General features: G+C 46.4%; 1 protein-coding gene and 1 long non-coding RNA gene across 2 annotated transcripts in view; one reads left to right on the forward strand and one right to left on the reverse strand.

The window, feature by feature from the left end:
- LOC134354396 (voltage-dependent T-type calcium channel subunit alpha-1I-like) overlaps positions 1 to 19,239 on the reverse strand; it is an 843,079-nt gene that overhangs the window by 742,566 nt on the left and 81,274 nt on the right. The gene's annotated exons all lie outside the window — the stretch shown is intronic.
- LOC134354395 (uncharacterized) lies at positions 805 to 17,956 on the forward strand. The gene is made up of 3 exons (XR_010019783.1): positions 805 to 851; positions 9,053 to 9,210; positions 17,289 to 17,956. It is a non-coding gene; the product is annotated as an uncharacterized LOC134354395 (long non-coding RNA).

Raw genomic sequence — 19,239 nt, forward strand, 5'->3', positions numbered from 1 at the left:
AGACCATGAACTCCCACATCATGTGACACGGCACATAATGTTGATTGTTTGATTAATCATTTTTCATTGTTTTCATAATTCACTGCAGGACATATATATATAAAAGTATGTGAATGGCATACGTCACTATGCCACCGCATCACGTGCGTGCCTCACAAAGTAATAACGACACAGCGTATCCAGGGCTGCGTGTTTTTCTTTCAATTAATTTGATGTTTTGGAATTGCAAAACTTAGCAAAAACAATCTAACCTCGCATGATAGCTAACACTCTGTAATCTAGGCAGCATCCTGGTGAACCCAGCAACATAAGACACTGCAGTTGCCGTAATCTGAGGGCAACAAACCAGATGCAGGAGGACATCAGTGGGTCAGGCAGCAATCCAGATGAAGAGTCTCGGCCCCAAGATGCTAACCCTTCCACAGATGCTACCTGACGCACCCAGTTTCTTGTTTGTTAAACCTCTTCTGCACCCCCGCCAAAGCCTTCCCATCCTTCCTGAAGTGACCAGAACTGCAAGTGATGAGACAGTTTTGAGAGCTTCAAATTAATGTCATTCAAGTAACGGCTTCCCTCCCCCTGCTTATCAGCAAGAGTGGGAGGTGAATCCCCGGCCTCGTGACGAAGGTGAGAGGTGAAGGTGAGGTCCATTAATCTACAGCTAATGATGAAACATCACATCCTAGCAGCGTGCCCACACAGGGTCATGAGAGGTTGATAGGGCTCAGGGGTGGTATCTGCTTGCTCACCACAGGATCTGCCTATATGACCACCCGTGGCTCCTCCTCCCGCCCAGCATCCACGGAAAGTTCTGGAAACCACGCAGCGCGGCCGCGTCCAGCAACTCAGAGGTAATTTGTCTTACGGATAATCTCTTGCAAGTCAGAAAGTCAACTTCCTTTTAATATAAGCAAAGAATCAGTGATGTGGAAGCCGGAGTTTCCATAGTAACAGAACACTAATAAAAGGTTAATATTTTCCTTTGGTAGCAGACATCTCCCTGTTGAGGCTGGAAATGCGACCAGCATAAACCTGGCTGCCTCATTTCAAACCCCAGCCCTGTTATTTTTAGGGCCAGTTAAGCCATCGTTTGACGTAGGCACAACCAGCATTAACCCGTTCACTGCCGAAGCCAATGCTGGTCACACACACGATGAGGGCAAGGAGGAACGTGTTTGGGGTGGAGGTGGAGGTACCCTCAGGTTCAGGGTCCTCATTTGGAAGGGGCGTCCCTTCAAAGGGATCAGGAGTTTGTGCATCTCTTTAGTGATTCAAGAGACCACGGGCGTTGGAATCTAGAACAACAAACAATCTGCAGGAGGAACTCAGTGGGTCCAGCAGCGTCTGTGCGGCGTTGTTGATGCTCTGGGATAAAAATCTACATCAGAAATGTAAAGCTCCATAGATGCTGCCTGCCCTGCTGAGTTCCCACAGCAGATTGCTGCTACATCTCTATAGTACCTTTCTCATCCCTCTCAGGGCATCCCAATGCACCTGTATAACTAATCTGGTACGTCGCAAGTGTTCCCTCTGCTGTTTTGCCAGGAACGTAGCTGGCAAAGCAAACTGCTGGAAGGGGTCCAGGGGTCAGACAGCATCCGAGGAGGCAAAAGGGCTGGTCGATGCTTTGTGTTGAGACCCTGCTCCAGGACTGAGAGTGGAGATGGGTGTCAGAGAGACATAGAGTAGTACAACACAGAAGCAAGTCCCTCGGCCCATCTAGTCCATGCTGACCTGATCTGCCTAATCCCAACTATCTTCAGGCAGGCCATACCCCTCTACGTACAGTACCTCCCCAAAGTCTCCAGGAAACCTCTTTTCATGGTGAAGAAACTCAGGGCAGAAATGTAACCAGGCACCAGAACTGAGGCTGTGCCAATTTAACTGTGTGTGTGTGTGTGTGTGTGTGTGTGTGTGTGTGTGTGTGTGTGTGTGTGTCTAAGCATGAGAATGTCTGTGCAAGTGTATCAGTAAATGTGAATGAGTCTATGTGTGAGAGTGTCTGAATGTGAGAGTGTCAGTGTGTGAGTGTATCTGTTGAGTGTGTCAGTGTGAGTGTGTCTAAACGCATGTGCGCAAATGTGTATGACTGTGTATGGGTTTGAGTGTATATGAGTACTTGAGTGTGTGTGTGTGGGTTTGTGTCTGTATGTGTGTGAGTGGTGTGTATGTGTATGTGTGTGTGTGTGTATATATATATATATATATATACTCACAAACTTTCTCTCACACTAGTGTACACAAACATTCTCGTACGTACACCACGTACGAGAATGCTTGTGTACACTAGTGTGAGAGAAAGTTTGTGAGTGTGCACATCAGGCAGAGGGATTGGTATGTTCAGAGAAGTGGCCCAGACCGAGGCAGAGAAAGAGGAGAGAGGGAAGAGCAAGGGTGGACTGACACACACAGTTTACCCACAGACACAGCATGAGAAAGACACCGAAACTGAGGGAGGCACGAAAGGAAGAGAATGGAACAGAACGAGGTGCTGAAAGCTCTGTTGCCAGACCAACTTCCCAATCAGAATGCGATCCTCGGAGATTGCAAGTCCTCGCCTGTAAATCATGGATAATTCAGCCAGGACAGGAGCAGAATGTAGATCGAAAGCTCCAATTATTAGATTGGACATTGCTCCTTACCACTAATACTTTATAGTCAGCTTGTAAACTTTTATATAATGCATTTAATCAATTTTCAGTAAATGTGAGCACAGTAAAAATCACCTGTTCCTGCTAATAACAACTCCCTCCCCAACAACTGAGGTAAGACCAGGCTGACCTTGGCAGCCGACACAGTCGAACAGATCATCAGTATCCACTCCTGGATCTCACACCAGCTCACTCGGAGTGTGCTCAGCACAATAACACTGTCCAGGCAGCTCGTTCCTCATCAGGCAAGAAGGATGAAAAGGGAAAAGAACATTGATTGCTTGATTAGAAAAAAGAAGCTCAGCTAATTTTTTCCCTGAGACTTACCCAAAAAATTTTAATCGCTAAATTAATTTGCACAATGTTCCATTCATCTGCTCGCATTAGGGATAATGAACACTCCAGGAACATCAAACATCTTCATGACTATTAAATGCATTTTGACACCATTTTTGTTACCACTTGAAGAACTGCTAACAGAGATTCATTTAGAATTACTTACTTATCACACACACCATTTGCGTTAACAACCAACAAAACTTAAGGATGTGCTGAGAGCAGCCCACAAGTGTCCCACTTTCTCCCTATTTCACCATCATCATTATGTGCCGTGTTGTATGACATCATCATTATGTGCCATGTCGAATGATGAGGGCAGTCATTGTCTATCCATGACCATGATTGTTCTTGGCAGATTTTTCTACAGAAGTGGTTTGCCGTTGTCTTCCTCTGGGCAGTGTCTTTACAAGATGGGTGACCCCAGTCATTATCAATACTCTTTTGAGATTGTCTGCCTGGTGTCAGTGGTCGCTTAACCACGACTTGTGATACACCCACCAGCTGCTCATACGACCATCCACCATCTGCTCCCGTGGCTTCACACGATCCTGATAAAACTTACCACCCAAGGGTGACCTGCAGGCGAGCAGAGGGAAGGAGCACCTTACACCTGCTTTGGCAGAGACATATCTCCACCCTGCCGCCCATCTCTCTGTTTACCCTGTCTAATCTCGTCATGATCTCCTACAACTTGATCAAATCTTCCCTTGGTCCCAGGGAAACACCTACAGCTTTCCAGTCTTATCCTCTTTAGTTGAAATTCCTCATCCCAGAACTATTCCAGTCTATACTTTCTCCATGCTCTTCACATATCAAGTGCAAGTAATTCTCTATTATGCTCACAGATCAGTAGACTACTCTTTCACCTGTGAGTCAGAAGGTCATGGGTTTGAGTCCTGCTCAAGAGATTTGGGTAAAAACATCTTGATTGACACTCTGCTTGAGATCAATCAACCCAGCCCTGGGACATCTCTGCAGAAGTTCCTCTCTGGCAGTTCCTAGACCCAGCCGTCATCAGCTGCCTTATCACCAACTTCCTATCCATCAGCAAGGTCTGGAGTGGGGACGTTTGTTGGTGACTGCACATTGCTCAGTTTCATTCACAGCCAATGAACTGGCTCATCCATGCTCCTCATGCAACGAGACACAGATCACCTTTATAAGGTGAGGGGTAAGGTTTTTTTTTCCCCACACAGAGTGTGGTGGGTGCCTGGGAGGCACCGTCTGGTGTGGCGGTAGCGGCAGGTACATTAGAGATTTTTAAGAGACAATTAGATAGGCAAATGGATAGGAGGGAAATGAAAGGATATGGGAATTGTGTAGGCAGAAGAGATTGGCTATTTGATTACTTATTTAATTGGTTTGGCCCAACATTGTGGGCCAAGGGGCCAGTTCCTGCGCTGTACAATTCTCTGTTCTATGTGGAGTTGGCGGGGTGAGGGGGTTAAATGGCAGTTGCAAATGGTCCAATTACAAACAAGAGAAAATCTGCTGATGCTGGAAATCCAAACAACACACACAAAATGCTAGAGGAACTCAGCAGGCCAAGCAGCATCTACGGAAAAGAGTACAGTTAACGTTTCAGGCCAAGACCCCTCATCAGGGACTAGAGAAAAAAAGGTTGTAAATTATCCATAGTGTCTAGGTGAGCGTCAGAATCTGGGGAGGGATGTTGATGGGAATGTTTGGCGGGGGGAGAATAAAGTGAGATCAGTGTAAATAGGTTTTCAATGGTTGATGTGGACTCAATCTGCAGGAGAATTTGTTTCTGTGTTGTATGACTCTATGTCTCCATAGCAATCGGGTATAGAAAAATGTCATAAGAACACCAGGCAATGGCCATCTCCAACAAGGAAGATTTTCTCCACCCGTCGTTGAAATTCATAGAATCATACAGAAGAGAAGGTAGCCTTTGACCCAACAAATCCATGCTGACCATGATATGCACCCAAAGGTTCAAAGGTTCATTTTATTATCAAAGTGTGCACGCAGAATACAACTCTGAGATTTGCCTTCTCCAGATAGCCATGAAATACAGAAAAAATCCATAGAAGTAGTTGAAAGAAATTACATCAACCCCACTCCCTCACGAAAAGAAAAAGAAATGAAAACTCGCAAACCCCAAAGACCCCAACCCTTCCCTCGCTCAAAAATCTAATATATCTACTATACCAGGTCAGTCCCATTGGTCTCTGTTTGGCCCATACCATACAGAAACTGTTCCTATCCACGTAGCTATTCAAATCTCCTTTAAATATCATTGTATCTCCCTCAATCACTTCCTCTGGCAGCTCATTCCATATACAGACCACCCTCTGTATACGAAATGCCATGTCAGGTCAAGTTTATTGTAATTTAACCATATACATGTGTACCACCAAACGAGACAACATGTCTCTGGACCAGGGTGTAAAGCACAGTAGTATACATAACACACATAAACTTCTCACCTTTCACCCTTAAGTTATGACATGTGATTGTAGTCCCACCCAATCCCAATAAAAAAAGCTTGCTTGCATATCTATACCCCTCAAAATTATGTAAACCTCTATCAAATCTCACTTCAATCTTCTACGTTCTAAAGAAGGTTGCGTGTCCTCCTGATGTCCCAGAGTTTTCCCAGGATCTTCAGGAGGGTGATGGAATGCTCTCCATCTCCTGTGTTTATGAATTCCTCCTACTCCACTGCAAAGTCTCTTTGAGGTATGCCTACCCTGAAGAAGTTTAAACCTCTTCAGTGGGAATTCAGTGAGGCCTTCCCTCACTGCTCTTGTTCTATTATCTCTGCTGCGCTCCAACTCTTCAACCACGTGCTCACCCAGACTCACTGCCATGGCTACATGTACCATTTCCACCCACCATCTCCCAGCTTCTCAGTCACTCCTAACTCCCCACCTGCTCAACCTTCCCCAGAACCTGGCTTCATCTGTCACTGCCCAAACATGAGAGGGCCTACAGGTGCTGGAAATCCAGAGCAACGTACACAAAGTGCCGGAGGAACTCAGCAGGTCAGGCAACGTCTATGGAAATTAATCAACAGTCGGTGTCTCAGGCGAAGACCCTTCTTCAGGACTGAGAAGGAATGGGGAAGATACTTGTCACCTGCTAGCTTGTACACCTTCTCCCCTCCCTCCTCTCAACCCTTCTTATTCTGGCTTCTTCCCCCTTCCTTTCCAGTCCTGACGACCCAAAACGTCAACTCTTTATTCCTCTCCGCAGATGCTGCCTGACCTGCTGAGTTCCCCCAGCATTTTGAGTGTGTGTGTATATTACTCTGGATTTACAGCAACTGCGGAATCTCCTACGACTCTGACTTCCTGCTCGCCACTTGGCTGGACGAATCCAATAACATTCAGGCAGCTCATCATTATCTGGGACAGAGCACCTTGTTTTTACAGTTCCCCATCCAGCACCTAAGTCATTCATTCCCTCCACCACTGGCACACAAGTGGTTGTAGTGTGTACCACCTACCCAATATACCACCAATGTTCACCTACTAAAATATTACTGCTTCACTTAAATCAATAATCTTTATACTTTATATCTAGGACTGTAGGACACTTAGGGGTCACCTTATCGCTTCCTACTGCCCCTCACTGCGAAGGGCGGAAGTTCCCACTTGCTTCAAAAAGGCAACAATTATACCAGTGCCTAAGAAGAATAATATGAGCTACTTTAATGAATATCGCCTTGTAGCACTCACATCTACAGTGACAAAATGCTTTGGAAGGCTGGTCACGACTAGACTGAACTCCTGCCTCAGCAAGGACCTGGACCCATTGCAATTTGCCTATTGTCACAATAGGTCAACAGCAGATGCAATTTCAATAGCTCTTCACATGGCCTTAGACCACCTGGACAATACAAACACCTATGTCAGGATGCTGTTCATCAACTATAGCTCAGCATTGAACACCATCATTCCCACAATTCCGACTGAGAAGTTACAGAACCTGGGCCTCTGTACCTCCCTTCTGCAACTGGATCCTTGACTTCCTAATGGGAAGACCACAATCTGTGTGAACTGGTGATATGTCTCCTCTTCATTCATGATCAATACTGGTGCATCTCAGGGGTGTGTGCTTAGCCCACTGCTCTACTCTCTCTATACCCATGACTGTGTGGCTAGGCATAGATCAAATACCATCTATAAATTTGTTGATGATACAACCATTGTTGGTAGAATCTCAGATGGAGACGGGAGGACGTACAGGAGCGAGATATGCCAACTAGTGAAGTGGTGTCACAGCGACAACCTGGCACTCAACGTCAGTAAGACAAAAGAGCTGATTGTGGATTTCAGGAAGGGTAAGATAAAGGAACACATACCAATCCTCATAGAGGGATCAGAAGTGGAAAGAGTGAGCAGTTTCAAGTTCCTGGGTGTCAAGATCTCTGAGGACCTAACCTGGTCCCAACATATCGATGCAGCTATAAAGAAGGCAAGACAGCGGCTATACTTCATTAGGAGTTTGAAGAGATTTGGTATGTCAACAAATACACTCAAAGACTTCTATAGATGCACTGTGGAGAGCATTCTGACAGGCTGCATTACTGTCTGGTATGGGGGGGAGGTGCTACTGCACAGGACAGAAAGAAGCTGCAGAAGGTTGTAAATTTAGTCGACTCCATCCTGGGCACTAGCCTACAAAGTACCTAGGACATCTTCAAGGAGTGGTGTCTCAGAAAGGCAGCGTCCGTTATTAAGGACCTCCAGCACCCAGGGCATGCCCTTTTCTCACTGTTACCATCAGGTAGGAGGTACAGAAGCCCGAAGGCACACACTCAGCGATTCAGGAACAGCTTCTTCCCCTCTGCCATCCGATTCCTAAATGGACATTGAACCCATGGGCACTACCTCACTTCTGAAAAATACAATTATTTATGTGTTTTGCACGATTTTAATCGGTATACTGTAAATTGATTTACTTTTTTTTCTTCTTCTTCGATATTATGTGTTGTATTGAACTGCTGCAGCTCAGTTAACAGATTTCAGGACACATGCCGGTGATAATAAACCTGATTCTGATTCTGGTGTTAGGGCAGCAGTGACAGTCCTCCATCTCTGGCAGTAGCTCGGTTTTCACTACTGTCAGTCAGGTAATTCCCCAGTGGAGACTCAGTAATACCATCGCACTCAGATGTAGAAGCATTCTTCAGTACTGTTTCCAGAACAGTTTTGTTTTACCGGTCAGGGTTGTTAGCCCTGAAGTGAACCCTGAACCCTGGGGGACCGGTGGACCACTCTTAGTCTGGCCTTTAACCTTTGACCTGTTTGGCATGGGTAACCCTACCAAGAGCCAAAGCATAAAGCCCCGACTCCAGCCAAAATAGCTCTCCGGGTCATTGAGGCTCACAAGCCTCCAAACCCTACGACAAGTTTGTGCTCCTCCAAGAGGGGTCACCTTATAGAGGTGTATAAAACATGAGAGGTCTAGATAAGGAAAAAGTACAGCATCATTTTCCCAAGGAATGGGAACCAATAACTAGAGGGCATAGATAAAGGTGAGAGGCAAAAGATTTTTAAAAAATCTGAGGTGCAACTTTTTCACACTGAGAGTGGTGTGTATATATACACCACTGGGGGCAGGTACAATAACAACATTTGAGAGAAATTTGGATAAGTACACAGATAGGAAATGTTTTAATGCAGGAAAACAGTGGGCAAATAGGACCGGCTATATCTGCTGACCCCGACCACAGGTGAAAGACTTGTCTGGAGGGGCTGAATGGCCTCCTTCATGTCCTAACTGTTCCACAGTTCTGTGCCTCCCTCTGCAAAGTCAATTAATAGCCCAGAGTCAGGGCACTCTCGCCATTTGATAACATTTGATGTCATCAAATATTTTTGGGCAGGAGTGACGCTTTTTCTTTCCACCTGAAGAATTGAATCAGCGTGAATTATTTAATTAGAGTGGGGCATCCATCAGATCGCTGGTGTTGGAAAAGAATCAGAGTCCATAAATATTAAACCAGCTCTCATTATTTCTTATGCAACTTTGACCTTAATATTTCTAATGGAACATTGTGATGATCTCTTCTTTCCTTTACCTTGTTACAGGAATGCTTGTGCCAAACATCAATAAAATTCTGCGGTGAAGACAATGACTGTGGAAGATTTATGGTGCATTTCCCTTCATATTCAGAGCACAGATCTTCAACGTACAATGCCTGCACGTTTGATTCTGGTTTCTCTGTGTGAGGAGCACCGCGTTTTTGGTAAGATGTTCCACCATTGGGTCCTTCTTCAACCCATCCGAGATCATTCCCAGGAGGGCCGTATATGCAAAGCCCTTGGCATTGGCACGGATCCCTTCAGTCCATTCCACAATATTTTTGACTCCCTATCATCAGGCAGTACTCACAGCATCCCTCCACAAGGATCCCTCCAATCCGTCCCACAATCTCTTTGAAGCCCTTACCAAGAGACAGGGCCCTTAGATTGCCAAGGATCTCTCCAATTCGTCCCGTTGTCAATTTGACTCCCTGGCATCAGTAGCAGATAGCGTAGCATTTGGACAAGGACTGCTAGAATGGGAAGCAGTTCTTCCCTCAGGCTGTGAGAGTACCGAACTCCCTGCTGCCACCCAGTCTTATTACGCATGAAGTGCCAGTAATGTTATACAAAGCTCGAGAAAGTCTATGGAAGCTGGAAATCCAAATCAACACACACAAAATGCTAGAAGAATTCAGCAGGTCCTGAAGAAGGGTCTTGGCTCGAAACGTCGACTGTCAATTTATTTCCCTAGATGTTGTCTGACCTTCTGCTGAGTTCCTCCAGCATTTTGTGTGTGTTACAATAGCATTATACTGTTTACTTTTTGACTTGTGTCATTAATGTCACTTATGCTAAATGCCAATCTTCTGCAATATGTTCTACAATCTTCACCAGATTGATTCCTGGGATGGCAGGACTTTCATATGATGAAAGACTGGATCGACTAGGCTTATACTCGTTGGTATTTAGAAGATTGAGGGGGGATCTTATTGAAACATATAAAATCCTAAAGGGATTGGACAGGCTAGATGCAGGAAGATTGTTCCCGATATTGGGGAAGTCCAGAACGAGGAGTCACAGTTTGAGGATAAAGGGGAAGCCTCTTAGGACCGAGATTAGGAAAAACTTCTTCACACAGAGAGTGATGAATCTGTGGAATTCTCTGCCACAGGAAACAGTTGAGGCCAGTTCATTGGCGATATTTAAGAGGGAGTTAGATATGGCCCTTGTGGCTAAAGGGATCGGGGGTATGGAGGGAAGGCTGGTACAGGGTTCTGAGTTGGATGATCAGCCATGATCACACTGAATGGTGGTGCAGGCTCGAAGGGCCGAATGGCCTACTCCTGCACCTATTTTCTATGTTTTTCTATGTCTCTACAATTTGTTAATTTATGTGTTGCGTGTGGATTATATGTACCCTGTTGTGCACATTGTATCTTTTAGTGATACACATCTATATGTTGAATGACAATAGACTTGAACTTGATTCCTGGAACTCACTCCTTTAACAACACTGTGGAACTGCCTTCACAGGTCATTAGTTAACCAGTGATCTGGGCTCGGTCTTGATGTCTGTGCATCAGTTAATCTCATGTGCAATTAACTAACACACGGATCAATGGCACGTTATTCCGATTAGCTTGCGCTGATTATTGCTGTCGGGTAAATGAAAATTGAAAAATGCAGATAATGGAAACTGAAGCTAAAATTGGAAAATCTGGAAACACTCAGCAGGTCAGGCAGCCTCTGTAGAGAGGAAAGTAGAGTTAATGTTTGAGGTCACATTCTGCTTCCGGTTGCATCACCACCTGGTATGGAGGTGACACTGACACGATATCTTGACGGTATATCTTTCTACCCTATCACCTGTGAAACTGCTATTTCCTTTTCTCAGTTCCTTCGCCTCTGCCACATCCGTTTCCAGGATGTGGCTTTCCTTTCCAGGACATCAGTGATGCCTTCCTTCTTCAAGGAACAGGGTTTCCCTTCCTCCACCATTGACGCTGCCCTCACCTTCATCTCCTCCATTTCCCGAACATCCGCACCCACCGCATCTTCTCATCGTCCTAACAGCAATAGACTTCCTCTTGCCCTTATCTATCACTCCGTGAGCCTCCACATCCAACACTTCATCCTCCACAACTTCCACCATCTCCAAAGGGACCCTACCGCCAAACGTATCTTTACCTTCCCCCACCCCCTGTGATTCCCTTGTCCGTTCAGCCCTCCCCACTACTCTCCCTCCCGGCACTTATCCCTGCTAACGTCCTAAGCACTACACCTGCCCAGACACCTCCATTCAGGGCCCCAAATAATCATTCCAAGTGAGGCAACACTTCACCTGCGAATTGAGTTGAGAGTTAGGGGGCAAAAGTTTAGGGGTAACATGAGGGGGAACTTCTTTACTCAGAGAGTGGTAGCTGTGTGGAACGAGCTTCCAGCAGAAGTGGTTGAGACAGGTTCGATGTTGTCAGTTAAAGTTAAATTGGACAGCTATATGGACAGGACAGGAATGGAGGGTTATGGGCTGAGTGCAGGTTGGTGGGACTAGGTGAGAATAAGCATTCGGCACGGACTAAAAGGGCCGAGATGGCCTGTTTCCGTGCTGTGATTGTTATATGGTTGTCTATTGTGTCCGGTGCTCCCGGTGCGGCCTCCCCTACACTGGTGAGACCTGTCGTAAACTGGGGGGCCACTTCATTTGGCACCTCTGCTCCATCTGCCACAAGCGGAACTTCCCAGTGGCCAAACATTTTAATTCCCATTCCCATTCTGACATGTCGGAACATGGCCTCCTCTTGGGCCAAGGTGAGGCCACCCTCGGGGTGGAGGAGCAACACCTCATATTGCGTCTGGGTAGCCTCCAACCTGATGGCACGAATATCACTTTCTCCTACAGGTTAAAAAAAAAATCCCTACCCCTCCCCTCCTTCTATTCCCCACTCTGCCTTTTTATCTCTTCTCGCCTGCCTTTTACCTCCCCTTGGGTCCCCTTCTCCATCCCTTTCTCCTATGGTCCACTCCCCCACTCCTGTCAGATTCCTTCTTCTCCAGCCCTTACCTTTCCTACCCACCTGGCTTCATCTATCACCTTTTACCCAGCTTCCTTCCCCCCCATCACTTTTTTTTCCAGTCCTGAAGGGCCCCGGCCTCTCATTTCCGTAGTTACTTCCTCACCTGCTGAGTCCCTCCAGCATTTTGAACGTGTTGCACCGAACACGACAGATTTTTATGACAACTTGGAAGTTTCATGGTCATTAGCAACAATATTTTTTGAACTCTATATTAGCTTCATATATACTTCATTTACAGACTCAGCACATTAACAGGCTCTTCTGGCCCTAAGAGGTTTCACCACACAATTAACATTTAAAGATTCAAAGTACATTTATTATCGAAGTACATATACAAACGGGGTGTATGGGGTGTCAGGGAGGGGTAGCACCTCTGGTGGGGGAACATGTCGCGTCCTTTTCAGGGCGGTTAGTCCACCTTTGGTCCCCACCTGGCATTCAGTTCTCACCTGTGGCTCCCCGTAGCTGTTTGCATGCGACAGCGGCCACACCCCGGGTAATGGCTTCGACAAGCCGGCTAAACCAGGTGAGGGTAGCCGACGGGTCTCAAACCCTCGGTGAGATAGGGAGTTGTCTATCCCAGCATGTGAAGACGGACTCCGGCGGATTGAGCGGACCAGACCAACGGAAGGTCCAACGGTCAAGAGGGCGGTCTCTGCAAGCGTCGTGGAACGTGTAGAGCAGGACAAGACACAGAAGACGTCCTGGTCATCCACTGCGCCTAGTCCCATCTCCAGCCGTCTCGACTCTGTCTTGCCACTGGATCCAGATGGGAATTGGGAAGAGAGAGTGAGGCTGACGCTGCGCAACTCTCCCTCACTTAAATCCAAATCATGCGCTAGTCTCGACACCATCATCATCATAATGGTGTCGAGGTCCTCATCGACGACAACGATGGACGAACAACAACAACATATACAAAATATATCCTGAGAGTTGTCTTCCCACAGACAGTCATGAAACGAGAAACGTCATGGAACCCGCTGAAGAAAACATCAAACACCAACGCATAAAAAAAGAAATTGCGCAAACGACAAAAAGCAAGCGAACAAAATCGTCTATTAAAACAAGAATCCAGTAGTATTCAGTTGAATTCAGTTCAGCATTGCGCTGCTAGCCCACTGCAGGCCACAGGGTGAAGCAATCTTCATTGAAGAACTCCAGTCCCATCAATCGCCCTGTTCAAACTGTTCAAAAACAGCTTTAAAAAAGAGTGACCAGAGTCCAGAAACATGGGCAGCATGAACCCCAAAGTCCCCCAAGACGAGTTCACAGACTCGTTGATCAACATGGAGCCCCAAGGCTCCTGCACTTCCTTCCTAACAGCAATTAACGAGAGGGAAAGGAAGACCGGGCAAATTCAGGCAGACAGTGGGGAGCACCAGCTGTCCTCAGTTCTCATCCCTACCGACTTCAACCTTGCTCGACGCCTCAGAGGGGAGCGGTAGAGTCGATTGTGGGCTTAGGCCTGGTCGCCAGCCTTTCAGGCCGCACACTCAGCACCAAGCTCACCAAACTCCCTCGGGGCGCAGCAAAGCAGCAGATCGCTCAATCCGCACAAAAAAAACAACATCAAAAAGGTTCGATCGCACGCAGCTTGGTCGTAGAATCATATTTGACAACAGAAGTAGTAAAAGAATTAGTTTCATGAACTGTCTGCAGGACGTGGCCATTCGCCGCGTTGTTCACTGGCGCCATCTTGCTGGCTCCATGTGACCAAATAACCTACTACCCCTAACACCTTTGGAATGTGGGAGGAAACAGGGATCACTCAGGGGAGTCCCACGCAGTCACAGGAAGGATGTATAATCTCCGTACAGACAGTGGCGGTATTGAACCCGCCTTGCTGGCGGCTGTAATATCATTATGCTAACCGTTGCGGTGCCACCCAATCTTAAATATCTTGAAATTAAATTCGCCTGCTGTGAGAGTCTTCAAGAGGACCACAGCCTTGTCGTAGGGTTTGGAGGCTTGCGTGCCTTAATGACCCGGAGAGCAGCGTTGGCTGGAGTCGGGTCTTCCTGCTTTGGCTCTTGGTAGGGTCACCCATGCCAAACAGGTCAAAGGGTAGAGGCCGGATGAAGAGTGGTCCACTGTTCCTCCAGGTCTGGGGGTTCAGCTCAGGGCTAACAACCCTGACTGGCCAAAGGACGATTGCTGCAGAAACACCAATGATGGACCCTTCTATGCAGACAGAGGTGGACTTTCATTGCTGCCTTAAATGCCAGCGGCATAACAGCCAGTAACTAAATAAACAGTGAGAGCCTAAAACTACGGATTCGGGCGGTGAGGAGGGTGCAGGGGGGTTTCGGGGGGGGGGTACAGATAGGATCGGGGAAAGGGCAGGGAAATGGTCGATGGGATCTAGTGCAGAGGTACGCCACTCTAGAGAGAAATAATACAAATGAAGGGCCGTGTACTTTGAAATAATGAGTGTTTGAAACGAGTTAGAGGGATCTGGGGTCTTTATACATGATTCACTGAAGTTAACATGCAGATACAACAAGCAATTAACAAGGCAGATGTCACATCTGGCCTTTATTGCGAGAGGATTTCAGTGCAAGTGTAGTGACATCTTTCTCCAATTAAGCAGGGCCCAGGCGAGACGGCATCAGGGACAAAGTGAACAGATCTGGTCTCTTCCTTCTAAGTCAAAGCTACGGTTCACTGCATTTATTGCTGGGGTTGTTTATTTGTCGTACGAGGTTCTCGAGTTTAGAAAGAATGAGAGGGCTTTATTTTAACGTCTGGAATTTGTCTGAGAGACACAAGCAGGGATGATGTCCCTCCTGTCTGAGCAGCTCGAATGAGTGATCGCAGTTCAAAATATTGAGATGAATCTTCTCCATCCAGAAGCCTGGGAATCTTTGAAACTCTCTTCACAAGAGGGCTGCAGTTACCTGGAAACTGTTAAAGGAAGAGATAATCTGGGTGTCAGGGGACCTGGGTCAGCGGAGGCACAAGAGGTTCTGCAAACCTGAAAATATTGAACAACACCTACAAAATGCTGGAGGAACTCATTAGGTCAGTCAGCATCTATGGAGGGGAATGAAAGGTCCACGTTTCCAGCCAAGACCCGTTGTCAGGACTGGAAACAAAGAGGGCAGAAGCCAGAACAAAGAAGGTAGGTGGAAGAGGAGGAAGACAAGCTGACAGGTGATGGGTAAGTCCAGGTCCTGGTGAGGCATCTTGGCCAGAAGATTGGCTGTTTGTTTCCCACCATTGATGCTGCCTGACCTGCTGGGTTCCTCGAGCACAAAGGTTCCCAAACTGGGGTCCACGGACCTCTCTGTTGTGGTAGGGGTCCGTGGCATAAAAGAGGTTGAGAACCCCTGCCATAGAGTCATGAAATCATGCAATACAGAAACAGGTCCTTCAGATGAACTTGTCCACGATGACCAAGATGACTCTGATAGAGTGGCTAGCCAACACTTTCTTTTTCCCTCAGGGCAGAAATGTCCAATGTCACAGCAGTTATATTTAAGGTGCGTGGAGAAAAGTTTAGGGGAGACGTCAGAGCAAAGTTGTTTTTTTTTTACACAGAGAGTGGTGAATGCATGGAACACATTGCCAGGGGCAGTAGTAGAGTCTGATCCACTGGGGCCATTTAAGATACGCGTAGATAAACACCTGGATGTAAGAAAACAGTGGAGGATTATGGAAGGAAGGAAGGATTAGATTGATTGTGGAGTACGTTAGTATAGGTCAGCACTACTTCGGGGGCCGAAGGGCCTGGAGTGAACTATATTATTCCATGCTCTATGCCTTCCCAAACGAGTCCCACTTGCCGTATCTGATGCATATCCTTTGATACCTTAGGCATCCTAGGCCAACCACCCTTAACTACTTCATCAACTGCCTGCAGAATGGCGACTGGCAGAGTCATAGAAAAGTACAGTGCAGAAACAGGCCCTTCGGCCCATCGAGTCTGTGCCAAACCATTTAAACTGCTGACTCCCATCGCCCTGCACCTGGACTGTAGCCCTCCATACCCCTACCATTCACGTACCAACCAAAATTGTCTTAAATGTTGTAATCGAGCTCACATGCGCCACATGTACTGGGAGCTCGTTCCACACTCTCGCCTTCCCCTGAGTGAAGAGGTTTCCCGTTATACACCTTTCACAAGGATTAAAATTCCTTTCAAAGTTCTTCAGGGTGAGGCCAGGTGACACAGCTCCAGGGCTGATATTCTTCACTGATTCTATTTATTTTTTATTTTATCTAGAGATTCAGTGCGAAATCGGCCTTTGCAGCCCTTCGAACCACGCTGTCCTCAGCAATCCCGTTAACCCCGAACCCTAACCTAATCACAGGACAATCTGCAATGACAATAGACAATAGGTGCAGGAATAGGCTATTCGGCCCTTCGAGCCAGCACCGCCATTCACTGTGATCATGGCTGATCATCCACTATCAATATCCAGTTCCTGCCTTCTCCCCATAACCTTTAATTCCGCTATCTTTAAGAGCTCTATCCATCTTTCTTGAAAGCATCCAGAGACTTGGCCTCCACAGCCTTCTGGGGCAGAGCATTCCATACATCCACCACTCTCTGGGTGAAAAAGTTTTTCCTCAACTCCGTTCTAAATGGCCTACCCCTTATTCTTAAACTGTGGCCCCTGGTTCTGGACTCACCCATCAGCGGGAACATGCTTCCTGCCTCCAGCGTGTCCAATCCCTTAATAATCTTATATGTTTCAATCAGATCCCCTCTCAGCCTTCTAAATTCCAGAGTATACAAGCCCAGTCACTCCAATCTTTCAACATATGACAGTCCCGCCATCCTGGGAATTAACCTCGTGAACCTACGCTGCACTCCCTCAATAGCAAGAATGTCCTTCCTCAAATATGGAGACCAAAACTGCACACAGTACTCCAAGTGTGTTCTCACCAGGGCCCTGTCCAACTGCAGAATGACTAGTTAGTTTACTAGCGGCTCAATCTTTGGACTGTGGGAGGAAACCGGAGCACCCGGAGAAACCCCATGCACCCCAAGAGACTCCTTACAGAGGACACTAGAATTGAACTCTGAACTCCGAAGGTCCGAGCTGTAATGACGTCACACTATGGTACAGTGGCACGGATTCTATTGAGCGTCTTTGTATCTATTGGGAATGCCTGCAGGAAAATGGATCTCAGGGTGGTATATGGTGACCTCTACGTGCTTTGATAATAAATTTACATTGAAGTTTGATGAGTGACAAGCAACATTTGTTCCACAGGAATAGATCACCAGCAACATTAAAGCATCCAGTTCACCCTTGTGAGGACCGAATAGTGGTTTCCAAACAAAGTACAGACACATCAAGACTTTTTATAACACCACAGAGGCAGACGTAGGCCATTTGGCCCATTGAGTCTGCTCTGACAATCAATCATGGCTGGTCCTTTTTACAAAATTTCAAATAAGATCTGTGTTTTGCTAATTAGGTTAGATTAGATTACGAGGACACGCAGTCCTCTTTTATTGTCATTTAGTAATGCATGCATTAAGAAATGATACAATGTTCCTCCAGAATGATATCACAGAAACACATGACAAACTAAGACTAAAAAAACTGACAAAAACCACGTAATTATAACATATACTTACAACAGTGCAAAGCAGTGCTATAATTTGATAACAGCAGACCATGGGCACGGTAAAAAAAAGTCTCAAAGTCTCTCGAAAGTCCCATCATCTCACGCAGACGGTAGAAGGAAGAGAAACTCTCTTCCTGCCATGAACCTCCAACACCGCAAACTTGCTGATGCAGCACCCTGGAAGCACCCGACCACAGCCGACTCTTGAGTCTGTCCGAAAACTTCGAGCCTCCGACCAGCCCTCCGACACCGAGCACCGAGCACCATCTCTGCCGAGCGCAATGACAACTTTGCACTGAGAGTTGGAGTTATCCTGTCAACTGATGATATTTTAACCACTTTTATCAAATCTTCACACCTTCTGTTGAATCCATATCAGAGTAATAGGTTTCTCCTAAAACCAGGACCATGAAATTGCACTTTGGCTCAATACATAATGTACTTTTATGCATCTCACTTGGAGAAATTAAATTGTTCTCTCTGTAAACAGATTCATTGTCTCTTTGGCTTGTTTCTGAAATAACATGTGTTCCCAGCTCAGTCCAATACTGCTGATAGCTTGTTTGTTTGTTTGTTTGTTTGTTTATTTAGAGATACAGCACAGAACAGGCCCTTCCGGCCCACCAAAGCGTGACACTCAGCAATCCACTGATTAAACCTGAGGCTAATCACAGGACAATTTACAACTACAGTTAGAATCTACTAACCAGTACATCTTTGGACCTTAGGAGGAAACCGGAGCGCCCAGGGGAAACCCGCGTGCTTCAGGCGAAGGACATACGACCCGAAATGTCGACTATTTACTCTTTTCCATAGACGCTGCCTGGCCTGCTGAGCTCCTCCAGCATTTTGTGTGTGTTGCTCGGATTTCCAGCATCTGCAGAATCTCTTGTTTGTTCTTACAGAGGGTGCTGGAATTGAACTCTGAACTCTGACCCCACCAAACAGTAATCGTGCCATGTTAACTGCTCCACAACCATGGAACAACCACAAATACAGAAATACATGTTGGCAAGGGAATGCATAAGCAAATTTAAATGCCAGAGCAGTGTATATTCTTCCCTGCCCTACAGGCCACGCATGCTGGCCTGTCAGTGAATGGACTTCCCTATATGTCGGGCCTTTAATTCCTTCTTCAACACACAAAAACCTCAGCAGGTTAGGCAGAAACTATGGAAGGAAGTGGACAGTCAATGTTTCCGGTCAAGACCCTTCAACTGGACCCAAACTTCACCTGGTGTCCATTAGGATTGAGACAGCGACTGTCTCCACAGATGCTGACTGACCTGCTGAGTTCCTCCAGCATTTTGTGGGTTACTCTGCGGTCAAGCACCTGCCATCCCTTAGTTCCTTCAACTCTGCATCTCTGATGAGATCCCATTTCTGAAATTCCTTGCAATTCAAGGAATGAAAAATTTTTTTAAAAATCTATAGCTTAGACAATTTAGAGAATAGGCCCATCTCTACGACCAGATCGCCTTCTCTCACTGGAGCTGTGGATTGGCGAGCTGTTACATAATTGATACCCTCGTCAGATACTAGTTTCAAAATTTCAATCCCAAATTGCCAAGAAACATTAACATCCTTATT

Source organism: Mobula hypostoma, chromosome 11, assembly GCF_963921235.1.
Source record: "Mobula hypostoma chromosome 11, sMobHyp1.1, whole genome shotgun sequence".
In the NCBI taxonomy this organism is placed as follows: domain Eukaryota; kingdom Metazoa; phylum Chordata; class Chondrichthyes; order Myliobatiformes; family Myliobatidae; genus Mobula; species Mobula hypostoma.